This window comes from Phacochoerus africanus, chromosome 5 (assembly GCF_016906955.1).
Source record: "Phacochoerus africanus isolate WHEZ1 chromosome 5, ROS_Pafr_v1, whole genome shotgun sequence".
Taxonomy (NCBI): domain Eukaryota; kingdom Metazoa; phylum Chordata; class Mammalia; order Artiodactyla; family Suidae; genus Phacochoerus; species Phacochoerus africanus.
In genome coordinates, this window is record NC_062548.1 from 101,383,595 (window position 1) to 101,397,018 (window position 13,424).

The window sequence follows — 13,424 nt, forward strand, 5'->3', positions numbered from 1 at the left end:
ACCTAACTCTATCTAGAGGCTTAAAGAACATTTCTAAAGATGACAGCTGATTTGAATGTTTAAGGGTGTTTAAGAGAAATCTAGTCCCATATTACTAGAACATCATGTGGGGGCAGGAGAGGGGGTCCTTGGGAGGAATAGATGCCATGCTAAGTAGCATCTATTGTATTGTTTAGGACAGGAGGATCACTGAAAATTTTAGCAGAATAGTGCCTTGAATTTTGGAAATATCCTCATTGGTATGACATGAAGGATGGCTCTAAAGTGGTGGTTCTCAATGGGCCCTGGATGGGCAGCTTTGGCATTAGCTGAAGACTCAGAAATGCACATTCTCAGGTCCTACTCCAGACCTACTGAATCAGAAACTCTGGGACTGCGGCCCACCCGTCTGTGGTTCGACAAAGCCCTCCAGGTGATTTTGGTCCAGGTCAGAGTCTGAGAATCACTGCTCCAAGTCAGTAGGAACATTTGACACAGTTTGGCATGGGACTCAGATTAAGAAGGAACTCACCCAGGCTGCAAAATTTAAGAGGGTGCCAAAATCCTCGGTAACCAAGATATAATACATTAATGTGATATTAAAAAAAAATCAAAATAAATGCCAAAAAAATCACGATGTTGTTTGTCTTAGGGCCCTGTGTTATTGTGCAATGGGAACAGTTGGTTCCAATCATCTTGGGCTTCCTGAGGGCCCATATAGCTGTCACATTCCCCATCAGGGGGATGGGGCAATGTGGGGTTCAAGGCTAGCTTCAAGGGCGTGAGACCCGTGCGGTCAAACAACGTCCCACATGCAGAAGGACCCCACACTTCAAGAGGCCCCACAATTGGTTTACAGCTCCGCTGTCTTTAAATTCTTAAATTTTTTGTTTTTTTGGCTGCACAACGGCATATAGAAGCTCCCCACCACAGCAGTGACCCCTGACAAAACCAGATCGTTAACCCACTGTGCTGCAAGAGAACTCCAAAATTATTTAATTTTTGAAGGGGCCCTGTATTTTCATTTTGTCCTGGGCCCTGCAAAGTCTCTCTGGATGTCCTTTATATTTTTTCCTTCAAATTTTACGTTAGCATAAAGTAAATTCATTCTTGTTGTTGTGGAAATTTCATTAACTTTTTCCATTTGGTTCAAAATGTGAGAGGAAATTTTGATAGGTGTATAGAGGGCACAGATTTTTCCTTTTGCCTCAGGCTCCAAGATGGCCCAACACAGTACTGGTCTGAAGACATTTTAAAGTGTCAAGACTAGAATAAAAAAAAGAAAAAAAGGAGTTCCCGTTGTGGCTCAGTGGTTAATGAACCTGACTAGTATCCATGAGGACTCAGGTTCAATCCCTGGCCTTGCTCAGTGGGTTAAGGATCTGGTGTTGCCATGAGCTGTGGTGTAGGTCGCAGATGGGGCTTGGACCTGGTGTTGATGTGGCTGTGGTGTAGGCCAGCAGCTCTGATTCGACCCCTAGACTGGGAACCTCCATATGCCGTGGGTGCAGCCCTAAAAAGGCAAAAAAGACAAAAAAAAAAAAAAGGAAAAGAAAAAAGAACATCATGACTAAGGGGTGCTACTGACATCTAGTGGGTAGTCACCAGGGATGCTGCTAAACATCCTACAATGCACAAGACAACTTCACAGGAAATACTTGGTCCAAAATGCCAATGGTGCCAAGGTTGAGATACTCCTGTTCTACAAGACAAGTAAGGAGGTTGTTAGCAGTGTCTTGAATTGGGACAGTGATAGAAACTATAGAACTATCTAGAACTTGGTGATTAGTTAGATGGGAGGGAGTGGAGTTCAAAGCAAAGAGAGACTCTCAGAGTTTTTTGCTTGTTTAGGGTGCAAGCTAATATAGAGAATTTGGAAGGAGGAGCTAGTTAGGTAGAAGTGGGGCAAAAAGAGATAAGAGTTTGAAGCAGGGCATCCAAATACAAATGTTCTTTTGAAGGTCAGCATCTGAAGCTCTGAACAGAGGGAGTTCTGAACGGTCAACATCTACTCCATTGTGGTCCACTGCTTTTAGAGGTTTCATCCCTCTTGCTTCAAACAATGGACACCCCAACCTGGGGACAAGGAAGGCAATTTTTAGCTTGATTTAGCATGATTTTTCTGAAACTCACTGGCAGAGAAATAGTTTTGTGCATTTCAAATATTTAGACTCCAAAGAAATGAAGGTATAGAGTTCACTGTCATGCTGTGAGTAACAGGCTAGGGTAACAGACAAGCCCAAGCACTTTTATTCTGAGATGGTAAAGGTGCCACAAGAGGGAGAAGGGGGGGACCAAAGGGATATAGGGTAGGGGACAGCTGAGATAAAGGGATTGGGTAGGGACATCAAAAGGACATGAGCAGGATCAGCATCAGCAACCAGCATCCCCTGCTTGGAAAGGCAGCCCTCCTTCCTCATAGGTGAGTCCACTTGCAAGCCCCAGGAGAGAGACAGAGCCCCATCACCTATTCTTGGGTAGAGCTGGAGGGATCCACAGTCCTTTACAGATGAATGCCAAAGTCATCTCCCACAGCTTTGATTGTTTCTCTGGAACTCCTCCTGAATGACTTTTTTCCCTTCTTCCTCAATTTTTACTTCAGCAGGGAGTGAATTCACTTTCCACTCTAAGTACTTTCAACTTTCTTTATTGTCATCCATAAAAGCCCAGGATTTTTCTTTGTAGTTTAAGTTTATGGGATACATTTCCTAGTTACAAGATAACTTTATTTCCTGAGATTTTTTTTTTTAATTTGTTTATTCTTTATATAACTCTGCCCCTGTGGGTACCTTTGAAGGCAGAGGTATTGTCTTGTTCAATATTGTATCACTAGACCGTGGCACACTGCCGAGAACATAGTGGGGTTCTGTAGTGGCTGCTGTGATGTGCTGCCCAGATTTCCATTTTAGGACAAGGCGTTTGTTACCCTGGATGCAGCTTGTTTTGCCTGCTCGTTACTGCCTGATCCAATAACTGGTTGATGCCGAAGGCAGAGGCTCTGTTTCTTGCCAGGCCAACTCCAGAGCTCCGGGTAGGATTGGTTAAGGCCTCTGGGGCAAATTCATCCCAGTTCCACCCTTTCTGATCAGTTCTGTTTTCCTTAAGCCATCGCATGGTTTGTTCTCAAGAGTACTCCCCAGTAACCCTCCTTTATGCAAATCTCTGCCCAGAATCTGTTTCCTGGGGAACTCACTTATGACAATGTTTAATAAATACTTGTTGAATAAATGGATGAAGGGGCTCTTCCACTGTAAACTATGAGGTTCCTCACCCTGAGCAGAAATAATTGTGGAAAACCTCTGACCTCTATTTGTTGACTTAACATTATGTTTTGTCATCTCAGGCCCTAAAAGTCAGAGCTCACACTCAAAATCATTCACTCAGCTTCTGGGTCTTGTGTGACTCTTCTGTGATGATAGTATCAATACACAGCTGTTTGAGTTATATTGTCATTTGGCCACCAGATGGCAGAGGTGACACTTGGAAAGCCACTCTTTCTGGCCTTGGGTCACCTACTCCAGGATTTAACATTAAACTCAAATTACCCATTTAGTACCATTAATTCTCAAGACCTTGTTATTATGGCATTGTTTCATTTTGTAGGGAAGTGTCACAGACACACTTGGCCTCATTTGCATATAAAAAGGAGACTTTGGAACATAAGGCAAAGAGCCCGGGACTAATCATCAGAACCACTGCACACTGGCCTTTTGTTCCATTTTAATGTTTCTCCCTCAGGAAAATGTGAATCCCAGCCCTGCTGGCTTTTAAGGTTTGTGGTTAAGGAATTAATGAAAATGATTAATGTTGAGGGAAGGGGTCTGGTTGAAGGGACCACATGTGTTCCTCCCTAGTCCAAGAGAGTTCAGGAGGGTGGGGAGGCGGGACAGAGTCCTGTAGGTGGGGGAACTCTGCCTGGCTTCCAGACTGAGGTGCCAGCCCAAGCCAGACTCCTGGGCTGGGTAGTTACCCCTCCTCTTGCGGGGCCCTCTGAGTGTGTTCTCCCTCTGAGAACAGCACAAAGGGTTCCTGTGTGCTAGGGTACAGACAACACGGTTTATCTCTTCCAGGAATCCTCAACTCCTGCCCTGCATGCTTGCACGGGTTACCGGACCAGGAAGAGTTTGGACAAACTCCTCACACTGCGATGGGATAGTTCCCTCACTGCTTGAATCCACCCATTCCCACACCCAAGTCCAAGTACAGGCAGAGGCTAGTGCCAGCCAAACGGCAGCATGTGGTCCAGGCCTTGATGTGTCCTATAGATCTCCCCCCAGGAGAACGCACCCAGTCCCACAGGAATCAACTGTAACCAGAAGGAGGTGTGAAAAACGCAGATGTGTGGAGATGCCCCAGGACCCCGGGAAGCATGCTACTCAGGCGATATAGAAACGCGACCTAGGGTAGGGCACTGTGGCCTAAAACAGGAAGGAGTTTGCTAAGATGTACACTCCCACCTGGCACTGTGTCCAGGGGAGGAACTTTGGTAGTCATGTGACACAGGATACTCAAAACTGCACCCGCTTCTACCACTGGGCCAGGTGGCTATTCTTCTGTCCAAATCTTATTAAAGGCGTGGATTGCGCCAGGCATGGGAGGATCTACCCCCAAACGAGGACGGCAGCCTAAATTCCAAAGACCAGAGACTGACTTTTTTCAGCCTTGCTAAGAGAACACCATGATCTTTAACCTTTATTGTGATGTTTTGTACAGGTGCTGTACTAGTTTGTAGAGGCTAAAAAGCAGCTAGAACAACAGTTTGCATTTGGATTCTTTTTTTGGCCTTACTTCTCTGCCCCCATGTCTTTCCTCTCCTGAAAAATCTATTCTTTAATTAAAACAAAACACAAAAGCCCCACACAGCTGCAGGGGTTTATTTTAGCTTCAAGGAGCTAAGGGGCTGAGGGCAGACAGCTAGGCAGCTGGTCTGGCTTGGACACTGAGGGCAATGGAGGGGTGCAGCCTGGTGCCCACCCTCTTCTTTCTCAGTTAGGCTGAGTATTAGTGTCTTATTGTTGTGTTAAATACTACACACTCAGTAACATAAAAATAACACACATTTATTTTACTATAGTTCTGGAAGTCAGAAATGGGTCTTATGGGATAAAAATCAAGATGTCATCACCTTGCCTTTCCCAGTTCCTAGAGGCTGCCTGCAACTCCTGGGCTTGTGGCTCCTTCCCCAGTCTTAAGGACATATCGCACTAACCCCTACTTCTGTACCACATCTTTTTCTATTTTTTATTTTTTTTTATTTTTATTTTTTTAATTTTTTTGTCTTTTTGCTATTTCTTTGGGCCGCTCCCGCGGCATATGGAGGTTCCCAGGCTAGGGGTCTAATCGGAGCTGTAGCCACTGGCCTACGCCACAGCCACAGCCACGCGGGATCCGAGCCGCGTCTGCAACCTACACCACAGCTCACGGCAATGCCAGATTGTTAACCCACTGAGCAAGGGCAGGGACCGAACCTGCAACCTCATGGTTCCTAGTCGGATTCGTTAACCACTGCGCCACGATGGGAACTCCTATTTTTTATTTTTTGTCTTTTTAGGGCTGCACCCGTGGCATATGGAGGTTCCTAGGCTAGGGGTCAATCAGAAGCCGGCCTATGCCACAGCCACAGCAATGCAGGATCTGAGCCACATCTTCAACCCACACCACAGCTCACAGCAATGCTGGATCCCCAACCCACTGAGCGAGGCCAGGGATCAAACCCGCCTCCTCATGGATACTAGTTGGGTTCCCTAACCGCTAAGCCACGACGGGAACTCCTCACATCTTTTTCTGACTTCAATCCATCTGCCTTCCTCTCATAAGGACCCTTGTGATAGGGCTCACCTGGGTTATGCAGGATACTACCCTCATCTCAAAATATTGCATTTTATCACATTTGCAAAATCCCTTTCACTGTATAACACATTCACAGATCCCAGGGTTACTACATGGACATATTCGAGGAGACTTTATTCAGCCCAGGGGTGCTGAAAATTAAGTGAGGGGCAGTGAGCCCCAGATGGCTTGTGGTTGAGTCAAATGTGAATGGGAAAAATAACAGGCCACTTGTTGAACATTATTTCAATCCAGAAATCCTGATAGGCACTTCACAGGTGCTATCTCATGTAATTCTCACAGCAGTATAGCAAACCATTACAATATTACAATCATTTTCAAACGATGAGAAAGCTGAGATCCAAAGAGGTTTATTAGCCAGTGGGAAAGCGTCACACTTCGGTTGTCTGACTCAATCCTTCCCCTAACCTGTAGAAAAACCAGTTTTCTCATTTGCAAAATGGAGACAGTAACTAGCGCATGATTGTGTGAGGATTAAGTGAACTGACAACTTCAAAGGGATAAGAAGAGGCGTGGCTTGAGGTGAGGGCCCCATTAATGCTGGCTGTTACTGTCACCCTCTGCCAGACTTAACCCCTGATCCATTCCTCCAGGCTCAAGTCCCTCCTCTCTCAGGCAGGGAGAGCTCACCTACTTCCAAACCAATTCAGACCAAAGTAGGCAGAAGCTCTGGCAAAGTAACTCTAGGTAAAGTAGGCTGTAAGCTCTGAAATTAGTGTGCTGCCAGAGAGCTGGTACCATGAGACACTAGAGTAGAGCATCCTGTTGAAAGAAGATACTATTTTTCTGTGATATTTTAATATAAAGTTAAATGGCCCTTTTTCGTAGACTTCCAGAAGTGCCCCCAGAAGTGAACTGGGCTTTGCCTGAAAGGGGTGGGAGTGTTGACTATGTTAACTCATACCCCAAACGCTCCAAGCAGCTGTTCTGCTGGCTCTCGACTCAGTCTTGCCAGAGGGCTAGGGCCACAGACAGAAGTGTCTGTCCAACCAGAATCCAAGAATCATCTCTGATTCTTGCCTTCCGTATACTGCTGTACTCAGAGTTGTCAATTGGGTGTCCTAGTCATCTTTAAATCCATGTAAGTACCTTTCATGACTATGTTTCACAAACAGAGCAGATCTCCAAAACACTGGCCCCAAACTAGTCAACTCCTGTCCTCATGGCTGGAAGAACTTGTCCAGAGGTTCTCCTTACATAGAAAATGTGAACATGGTACAGCACAGAGGTAAATGGATTGGGCAGTATGTGCAGGGATCCCCAGCCCCAGCCTGGCTGCACTGAGTTTGAGGAATCATTATCTTGGTGTATTCCTGCCCATTTGCAGCACCACCGGTCTGCTCAGCACACTGGGAAGTTTAGATCCAGTTCATTCCTGCGATGGCTGGCCCACATCTGGATCATGGGACAGATTACTTGACAGTGAGGAATGAATTCAGGTTCCCCTGCTTTTTTACTGAAGTTGGTCTAGCTTCTTCCTGGAGAAATTTATTTACATTCTAAAGGGTTAGCTTAGGAACCCAGGATCCTTCCCATTGCATTTCTAATGATATGTTCTCAGAAGAGGGGTGAGATTAACAGCTACCTTTCCTTCTATATAAATGCCCAGGCTCACTTTTTGGAGTTTCTCACCAATAATCATATTACCTATATGTAGACTTTTATTCAGCCAGTTATCATGTCACCCCAGGGATAAGAATTTGGGCACTGGGGAACCATATGGATATTATCTGCTGTAAGGAAATAACAGTAATCTGCTCTGCTCCAGAAACCTTTAAGCATGCAGTCCAGATAATATTTATATGGATATTAAAAACCTGACAAAGCCTCACATAAATCAATGCAGTTAGAACACCCTCCCATACCATATATAAAAATAAACTCAAAATGGCTTAAAGACTTAAATATAAGATGTGAACCATAAAACTTCTAGAAAAGAACATAGGCAGAACATTCTTTGACATAAATCATAGCAATATTTACTTTTATCAGTCTCCCAAGGCAAAAGAAATAAAAGCAAAAATAAACAAGAGGGACCTAATCAAACTTATAAGCTTTTGTACAGCAAAGGAAATCAAAAACAAAACAAAAAGACAACCTAGAGAATAGGAGAGAATAGCTGCAAAAGATGTAACTGACAAGGGCTTACAAACTCATACAACTCAACAAGAAAACAAACGGCCCAATTGAAAAATGGGCAGAAGACCTACATAAACATTTCTTCAAAAAAGATATATGATGGCCAGCAGGCACATGAAAAGATGCTCAATGTCATTAATTATTAGAGAAATGCAAATCAAAACTACAATGAGGTACCACCTCACACCAGTCACAATGGCCATCATTAATAAGTCTACAAATAACAAATGCTGAAAAGGGTGTAGAGAAAAGGGAAACCTCCTACACTGTTGATGGGACTGTTAATTGGTACAACCACTATGGAGAACAGTATGGAGGTTCTTCAGAAAACTAAATACAGAACTACCACATGACCCAGCAATCTCACTCTTGGGCATATATCTGGACAAAACTTTCCTTGAAAAAGACACATACACCCACACGTTCATTGCAGCACTATTCACCACAGCCAAGACGTGGAAACAATCTAAATATCCACTGAGAGATGAATGGATTAAGAATATGTGGTACATATATACCACGGACTACTACTCAGCCTTAAAAAGAATGAAATAATGTCATTTGCAGCAATATGGATGCAACTAGAGATTCTCATACTAAGTCAAGTCAGTCAGAAAGAGAAAGACAAATACCATATGGTATTACTTATATGTGGAATCTAAAACATGGTATGAATGAACTCACGTACAAAACACAAACAGACTCACACAGAGAATAGACTTGTGGTTGCCAAGGGGGAGGTGGAAAGAAGTGTGATGGACTTGGGAGTTTGGGGTTAGTAGATCCAAACTACCACATTTAGAATGGATAAGCAATGAGGTTCTTCTGCATAGCAAACTATATCCAGCCTCTCAGGATCGACCATGATGGAAGGCAGTATAAGAAAGGGAATGGGAGTTCCCATCGTGGCGCAGTGGTTAACGAATCCGACTAGGAACCATGAGGTTGTGGGTTTGATCCCTGGCCTTGCTCAGTGGGTCAACAATCCAGCGTTGCTGTGAGCTGTGGTGTAGGTCACAGATGCGGCTGGGATCCTGAGTTGCTGTGGCTCTGGCGTGGGCTGGGCGGCTACAGCTCTGATTAGACCCCTAGCCTGGGAATCTCCATATGCTGAGGGAGTGGCCCTTGAAAAGCCAAGAAGACCAAAAAAAAAAAAAAAAGAAAGGGAATGTTGGAAGTTCCTATTGTGGCACAGTGGAAACCAATCCAACTAGTATCCATGAGAATGTGGGTTTGATCCCTGGCCTTGCTCAGTGGGTTAAGGATCTGGGACTGCCGTGAGCTGTGGTGTACATCACAGATGTGGCTCGGATTGTGTGTTGGTGTGGCTGTGGTGTGGGCCAGCAGCTATAGCTTGGATTCAATCCCAAGCCCGCGAACTTACATGTGCCACAAGTGTGGCCCTAAAAAACAAAACCAAAAAAAAAAAAAGGGAATGTACGTATGTATGACTAGGTCACTTTGTGATACAGCAGAAATTGGCACAACACTGTAAATCAACTCTAATAAAAATGAAAAACAAAACAAAATGAAAAGGCTACCTATAATCTGGGAGAAAATATTTGCAAATGATGCAACTAACAAGGGGTTAACTTCCAAAAATGTACAAACAGCTCATACGACTCAATATCAAGAAAAACAAACAACTCAATTTAAAAAAACAGGCAGAAGATTTAAATAGACATTTCTCCTAAGAAGACATATAGATAGCCCACAGGCACATTAAAAAAATGTTCAGGAGTTCCCGTCGTGGCGCAGTGGTTAACGAATCTAACTAGGAACCATGAGGTTGCAGGTTCAATCCCTGCCCTTGCTCAGTGGGTTAATGATCCGGCGTTGCCGTGAACTGTGGTGTAGGTTGCAGACGTGGCTCGGATCCCGTGTTGCTGTGGCTCTGGCATAGGCCGGTGGCTACGGCTCCAATTCAACCCCTAGCCTGGGAACCTCCATATGCCGCAGGAGCAGCCCAAGAAATAGTAAAAAGACAAAAAAAAAAAAAGTTCAACATCATTAATTATTAGAGAAATGCAAATCAAAACCAACAATGGGGTATCACTTCACACCAGTCAGAATGGCCATCTCAAAAAGTCTACAAATAATAAATGCTAGGTTTGGAGAAAAGGGAACCCTCCTACACTGCTGGTGTGAATGTAAACTGATACAGCCACGATGAAAAACAGTATGGAGGTTCTTTAGAAACTGAAAACAGAGTCACCATATGATCCAGTAATCCCACTCCTGGGCATATATCCAGAAAAGACAAAAACTCTAATTCAAAAAGATACATGCACCCCAATGTTCACAGCGGCACTATTTATAATGGCCAAGACATGAAAGCAACCTACATGTCCATTAAAAGATGAATGGATAAAGAATATGCAGCATACATACATATATGGATATACACACTTTTTTTCACAAATCAGAATCCAAGAATTAGAAAAAAACACATATAGGAATTTTTGTCGTGGCTCAGCAGTTAGTGAACCCAACTAGCATCCAAGAGGACATGGGTTCGATCCCTGGCCTTGCTCAGTGGGTTGAGGATCCAGGGTTGCTGTGAGCTATGGTGTAGGTTGCAGACATAGCCTGGATCCCGCGTTGCTGTGGCTGTGGTGTAGGCTGGCAGCTATAGCTCCGATTGGACCCCAGCTCCGATGGGAACCTCCATATGCCACAGGTGTGGCCCTAAAAAGACCAAAAAAAAAAAAAAAAGAAAGAAAGAAAGAAAGAAAAAAATATATATAGTGGAATATTATTTAGGCATAAAAAGGATGGAACACCGTCATTTTCAGCAACATGGATGGACCTAGAGATTATCATTCAAAGAAAAGTAAATCAAATTAAGACAAATTATTATTATTTTTTTATTTTTAGTCTTTTTGCCTTTTCTTGAGCCACTCCCACAGCATATGGAGGTTCCCAGGCTAGGGGTTGAATCGGAGCTGTAGCCGCCGGCCTATGCCGGAGCCACAGCAACACGGGATCCAAGCCACGTCTGCGACCTACACCTCAGCTCATGGCAACACCAGATCCTCAACCCACTAAGCAAGGCTAGGGATCGAACCCAAAACCTCATGGTTCCTAGTCGGATTTGTTAACTACTGTGCCACGACGGGAACTCCAAGACAAATTATTATATGGTATCACTTACATGTGGAATCTAAAGAATAATACAAATAAACTTGGAGTTCCTGTTGTGGTGCAGCAGAAACGAATCTGACTAGGAACCTGAGATTGCAGGTTCAATCCCTCACCTCACTCTGTAGATCTGGCATTGCTGTGAGCTGCGGTGTAGGTCCCAGACGCAGCTTGGATCCCACGTTCCTGTGGCTGTGGTGCAGGCCAGCAGCTGTAGTTCTGATTGGACCCTTAGCCTGGGAACCTCTATATGTCGAGGGTGCAGCCCTAAAAAAAAAAAAAAGTAATAATAACATAAACTTATTTACAAAACAGAAAGATTCACAGACATAGAAAACAAACTTCTTGTTACCAAAGGGGAAAGGGCTAAGTTAGGAGTGTGGGATTAACAGATACACACCACCACATATACAACAGATAAGCATTTACTGTATAGCACACAATCTCTTGTAATAACCTATAATTGAAAAGGATTTGAAAAAGTATACATGTATAACTGAATCTATCACTTTGCGTACATCTGAAACTAACGCAATACTATAAACCAACTATAGAACCATAGCTCCAAAAAAAACCCACAACACAATCTTTGTCTTTTCCAAGAGATTCAAACTGTTTTGCAAACTTTGTTTTCTCTACTTGCAGGATTCAGAAGAGTCCTACTCTCTAAAAAAAATTTTTTTGGTCTTTTTAGGGCTGCACCTGTGGCGTATGGAAGTTCCCAGACTAGGGGTCGAATCCGAGCTGCAGCTACTGGCCTACACCACAGTCACAGCAACACCAGATCCGAGACACATCTGTGACCTACATCACAACTCACCGCAACACTGGATCCTTAACCCACTGAACAGGGCCAGGGATCAAACCCAGGTCCTCATGGATACTAGCTAGTCAGGTTCATAATCCACTGAGCCACAATGAGAAATCACTCTCTAAAATTTTTATCAAACTTTCCATTTCTTCCTGTCCTGGAGATTTCTTCTTTAGATATCCCAAAGAAATGGTAGTTAGGTATCTACTAGTCCCTTCTCTGGAGAGGGCTGAGAATTGGGATTGCCGTATGCACTGGGCAATGCAAATCTGTTTTTCCTTCTTGGATATAGTCCATACGTGGGCCCCCAAATAATGGATGTTTTTGCATGCCTAAATAATGTGGGGGAAATAAGTCTGCTTTTTGCAGCAAGAATTAAAAAAAAAAATTCTTTGCAAAAGCATTTTAATCAAAGATGATGCTTTGTATTTAAAATTTTTTGTGTTTTTCCATCTGTGCCCCCCAAAATGCCCTTTATTTAAAATGACAGTAATATAATTCAGTTGGTAACAAAGTATTAAGCTTTCAGTAATTTGAGTATTCCAGTTATCAACTCTACAACTTAAAAAAACAAGTCTTATAGTTTATTAGGAGTTCCCATCGTGGCTCAGTGGTTAACGAATCTAACTAGGAACCATGAGAGTGAGGGTTTGCTCCCTGACCTCGCTCAGTGGGGTGGGGACGTGGCGTTGCTGTGAGCTGTGGTGTAGGTGACAGAGGCGGCTCAGATCCCGCTATAGCTCCGATTAGACCCCTAGCCTGGGAACCTCCATATGCCACGGGTGCCTGGAAAAGACAAAAAAAAAAAGTTTATTAAACTAGTGTTAAAGTTTAAGAAGAAAAAAGTTCACTCACAATGTTACCAGCCTAATGAACTGCTTTTCAAAACATTCTTTTCTAACTCTATTCCGTATTTTTATCAAGTTGTAAACATAATGTATATGTGATTTTCTGTTCTAATATTTCCAGATATTATTTTATATTTTTCTTTAATTTAAAAATTACTGCAATTTTCTTTTAAAGTCTAAATATTTGATTTTGTATATAAAAAGTATAAGCAGCGATATGAATTTTAAAACCTTAATATTGAACAATTTTCATAAACAAAGTAATTTTTATATTTATTATGTCATAATAAATACATCATTTAAACTAGGCTGACAAGCTGTTCTGTTTTTATTATTAATTTTTCTTTTCTTTTTTTTGGCTGTACCTGCAACATGTGGAAATTTCTGGGCCAGGGACTGAACCCACGCCACAGCAGTAACAATGCCAAATCCTTAACCACTAGGCCACCAGGGAACTCCTGACAAGCTATTCTAACACAATTTTGGGTAGGAAGTTAATAAGCTAACATCTACTTGTAAATACTTCTTGTTTTATGTATTTTTCTAGATGAATTCTATATTCCACATGAAAAAAATATGTTATCATTCACATAGTCCACAAATAAACAACATAGAAAATGAGGGCCTCCTGTCCTATAATTCCACTCCTAGAAAAA